Below are 5,511 nucleotides of genomic sequence, written 5' to 3' on the forward strand. Positions count from 1 at the left end.
CTTGCGATAAAACCACCATGCGGTTATGCCTCTAAGTCGTGCCTCGACACGTGGGAGATATAGCCGCATCGTGGGTGTTACAATAGTCCAATTTCTCCAAACAGGAAAACTCCCCGAAGAGCAAGAGCAAGCTAAGAAAGTAGCTCGTCAGTCGAGTATGTACCTGTTTGTGGATAACATCATGTGCAAAAAGAGACCAAAGGGAGTGAAATTGAAGTGCATTACCCGTGAAGATGGACTGAAGTTGTTGGCAGAGATACCTGGAGGTGTATGTGGGTCTCATATTGGGGCAACAACCCTTGCGGGAAAGCTTTCCGACAAGGCTTTTATTGGCCCACTGCCCTCCAGGATGCAACTGAGCTAGTAACAAGATGTGAAGCATGCCAGTTTCATTTCAAAAGCATTCACCAACCAGCGCAAGCACTCCAAACGATTCCTCTATCCTTTCCTTTTTCGGTCTGGGGGCTCAATATTTTGGGCCCCTTCCCCCGTGCTACCGGGGGCTTTGAGTTCTTGTATTCGTCGACAAGTTTACAAAGTGGCCATCAAATTCAGAATTTTTATCACGCTCCAGCAAATTTTAACAATTCTGCTACTGACGCAAAAGTTTCTGTTTTTGCACAGAATCAAAGCAACTATCATCAAAATCATGCCAAAGGCTATACTTGGCACAAACAATAATTTAAAACACAAAAACACAACCATAATAGTAGCATAATTGAGTGCACTAAAAAGAGAAAAAGAAACAAGAAAATTAAGATAACTATTGGGTTGCCTCCCAACTAGCGCTATTGTTTTACGCCCCTAGCTAGGCGAATGCTTAGTTTCAAGTGTTGTCATCTTTAGGTCCAATTCCTCAATCACACACCCATACTTCCTAGGATTTTTAACACACAAACATTTAAAGATCACGCCCCTAGGGATAAACTTGAGGAATTTATTCTCAGAGACGGGTTCCTTTATTATATCAACAAAATCACGGTGGACTTTTATCATTTTAAGATCCTCGCTTCCATTACTATATGAAGCGCCCTTATTCTTAGGAACATACATAAACTTGTAATTCTTGCTAGGAGGAGTTTTTTCAATGGTTTTAACGGAAGAAAGAGCGGAACCCAAATTATTAATAATTTCTTCCAACTTCTCGATCCTAGCAGGACTTTGCTCTACCCTATCATTAATTACCGATTCTTTTTCTTTTAGCATCTTAAAAGTGTTTCCTAACTTTGATCCAAATTGAGTGATGTGATTATGAAATTTTTTATCCAAATTTTCAATATGCTTTTTGATAGGCATTTTATTTTCAATCACGTATAGCCTTTGCATAACATGTTCCAAAGGTTAATGTTGTTTCATTAATGGTGATAGGTGGTGATCCCACTAAATTTCCCATAGCATTGAAAACATCCATAGGGTGACTACTCAAGAAATTGCCTCAGGTAATAGTGTTTAGAACAAATCTGAACCAAGTAGTAAGACCCATATAAAAATTGCAAAGAAGAACGGTAGTAGATTGCTTACGAGTTGATCTATTTCGATCATCACAAATCCTATACCAAGCATCTTTTAATCCCCCCTTTTGTTTAAAATTGAGAACTTCATTTTCAGGGGTACACGTAACAAATGAAGAACTAGCCATAACGATAAAACGAATGATCACGCAAACGAGAAAAAGGCAAACGGAAAATATTTTTGTATTTTTTGAAAACGTTTTGGAAGTGGGGGGGATGAAAACGAGAGGCAAATGGCAAATAATGTAAATGCAAGGAGATGAAAGTTTATGCGATGGTACTTGATAGGTGTTGATGATGTATCCCCGGCAACGGCGCCAGAAAATCTTTCGACTACATGTGAGCTGCTTTGGGATTTCCTCGAGGAGGAGAGGATGGTGCAGTACAATAGAGATAAGTATATCCCTCACTTAAGAACCAAGGTTATCAATCCAGTAGGAGAACCACGCAACACCTCGTCAGCAGTACCTTCACACAAAATAACAAATACCTGCACCCAACGCGAACAAGGGGTTGTCAATCCCTCGGCGGTAAATTGCAAGGATGAAATCTCGTAGTGATAGATAGATACCACAAAAATACAAAATAAAATAAAGTAAATAAAATTATAGCAATGTATTTTTGGATTTTAATATATGATAGAAGTAGACCCGGGGGACATAGTTTTCACTAGAGGCTTCTCTCTTGCAAATAGCATAGGATGGGTAAACAAATTATTGTTGGGAAATTGATAGAAAAGCGAATAATCATGACGATATGCAAGGCAATGATCATGTATATAGGCATCACGTCCGAGACAATTAGACCGACTCCTGCCTGCATCTACTACTATTACTCCACACAACGACCGCTATCCAGCATGCATCTAGAGTATTAAGTTAATAAAGAACGGAGTAACACCTTAAGCAAGATGACATGTTGTAGACAAAGTATACTCACACATGAATAAACCCCATCGCTTTATCCTTAATGGCAACAATACAAACATGTGTCTTGTCCCCTTCTGTCACTGGGATATAAGTCACCGTAAGATTGAACCCATCACAAAGCACATCTCCCATTGCAAGAAAAATCAATCTAGTTGGCCAAACCAAATCAATAGATCGGAGAGAAATACAAAGCTATAATAATCATGCATAAAATAGTTAAAAGAAGACTCAAATAATATTCATGGATAATCTGATCATAAACTCACAATTCATCGGATCCCAACAAACACACCGCAAAAAGTGGTTACATCGAATAGATCTCCAAGAACATTGGGGAGAACATTGTATTGAAGATCAAAGAGAGAGAAGAAGCCATCTAGGTAATAGCTATGGACCTGCAGGTCTGTGGTAAACAACTCACACATCATCGGAAGGGCGGCAAGGTTGATGTATAGCCCCTCCATGGTTGATTCCCCCTCCGGCAGAGTGCCGGGGAAGGCCTCTAGATGGGATCTCATGAGAACAACTTGCGGTGGCGGAAAAAATATTTTGGGTGGCTCTCTGATGTCAGGGGAATATTTGAGTATTTATAGAGATGGAATTAAGTCAAGAGGTGCCACGGGGGCCCACAAGCCTAGAGGGCGCACCTCTCGAGCTTGTCTCTCCCTCGTAGCTCGTCGGGTCTTCTGGTCAAGTAAAAATTAATCCAAAGTTTTTTCTCTGTTTGGACTCTGTTTGATATTGATTTCCTGAAAATCCAAAACAAGCAAAAAACTGCAACTGGCATTGGGCACTAAGTTAATTGGCTAGTCCCCAAAAAACGATATATAGTTGCATATAAAACATCCAAACTTGATACTGTAATAGCATGGAACAACAAAAAATTATAGATACGTTGGAGACGTATCAGTAGGACAAAAGTGTCATGCAAGTTCTTATTATAAGCACATATGACTATATGGAATACATGCCTACATTGAATTGATGAATTGGAGCTATTGTGTATCGCTCTAGGTTGTGATCGTTATATGATGAATATCATCTATCCAGATATCCATCGTTGATCCAGTGCCTACACTTTGCTCATACTGTATTTGCTAAGCTACTACTATCACCACTGCTACTGTTCCAATTACTACAAAATTGCTACTGTCACTATTACTGTTACTATTGCTACTGCTACCGCTACTATCAAAAGTATCATACTAATGTGCTACTAATACTTTGTTGCAGAGAAATAACTTCTCGGGTGTGGTTGAATTGACAACTCAACTGTGAAGGCTTATAAATATTCTTTGGCTCCCCTTATGTCCAATCAATAAATTTGGGTGAAATACTACCCTCGATGACTGTCGTGATCCCCTATACTTGTAGGCCATCAAGACTAATTTTTGGCGCCATTGCCAGGGAGCACAACTCTATTTATTAAGTTCACTTGAGAGTTAAGTATCTGTTGATCACGATAAAGAATCCGGCAGACACTAAGACCAAGATTGTGCCCTCTAAGACGAGGGAGGTAAGGAACTGTTAACTAGCTCTTCACTTGATTCACCATATTTTTTGGGTCGACTTGCGACACCACCACCTGTTATTCAATCTGATATGTAGCACACCTTACTAAACTGAACGATATTTCCAACCTATTTGCTAGAGAGGAAAAGATTTGCTATTTCTATATTCTTAAGTTGTTGCCTTTCTCATTAAAGTGTGATGTTAAAGAATGGTTTAACAGCCTTTCTCATGGTTATGTGTGTAGTCCCCAGGATATGATATACTCCTTCACTGAGAAATATTTCCTACTCATAAGAAACAAGCCGCTTTACAGGAAATATATAACTTTGTGCAATTTGAGGAGGAGCATCTCCCTCAAGCTTGGGGGGGCATCTCCAATTACCCAATGCTTTGTGTGATCATCCTCTCAAGAAAAATTAAATACTTGATATCTTTTACAATGGACTAACCGATGCTTCATGAGTATGTAACTTGTTCAAAAGCACATTTCTTCCTCACGTCCTTGGTCACGAAAAAAATTATGCTTCAAAAACTTATCTATTTTGGAACCCTTCGAACTTTGTGGAATTCCGCTATCGCATTGAGAAAAATGCAAGAAATGGTTGCCACGCCCCCACGATCTTCTCTCACCCGATTGTGCACATTGAATGCGGAGCGTCCAGTGCCTACGAACCATTGATCTTCCTTGACCGGTTTGGTGTTTACCCTATAGAAACATTGTCGTCTTACTCCTCCAGTTTCACCACTTCTTTTCCTTCGACTCTGCATCACCCTCGAGCACTCCGAGCCCGCACTTGAAGTAGATCCGAAGAGGGGCTTTGTCATGCAACTCCGAAAAAACCTCACCACATTTGGTCCCCGCTGACCTGGTAATATATCTCTCCGTGTTGTCGTAGTTGATCTCTGATGTATACTACGCAACTTTCTTCTTGTAGACTTCGTTGGGCCTCCAAGCACATAGTTTTGTAGGACAACGTCAAATTTCTCTTAAGTGGATGACCTAAGGTTTATCAATCCGTGGGAGGTGTAGGATGAAGATGGTCTCTCTCAAATAACCCTGCAATCAAATACAAAGAGTCTCATATGTCCCCAATTCACCCAATACAATGATCACTTGTATGGGTGCACTAGCTCGGTGAAGAGATGATGGTAGATGTGCAATGTAGATGGTAGGAATAGCTTTTTATAATCTAGAAAAAATAAAAATAGCAAGGTAGCAAGTAGGAAAAAGCAAGCAAAACATTGTCTCAATGCTTAGAAATAAGGCCTAGGGTTCATACTTACACTAGTGCAATCTCTCAACAACATTAACATAATTGAATCACATGAAAATCCCTCAAAGTGCAGCAAAGAATCACTCCAAAGTCTATATTCCTATCAGAGAAAGTAGGACGAAATTGTGTAGGTAGTAAACCACCTCAAAGTTGTGTTTCTAATCAATCTATTGAACCACCCCAAAGTTTTATGAATAGATATAGAGATCGTACTGCGACAACACCAATTAACCTTTATGTCACTTAGAACACCCCGATATCACCACGGGTATCCGCAAGTCAAGA

The sequence above is a fragment of the Triticum urartu genome, chromosome 5 (assembly GCF_003073215.2).
Source record: "Triticum urartu cultivar G1812 chromosome 5, Tu2.1, whole genome shotgun sequence".
NCBI classification, from domain to species: Eukaryota; Viridiplantae; Streptophyta; class Magnoliopsida; order Poales; family Poaceae; genus Triticum; species Triticum urartu.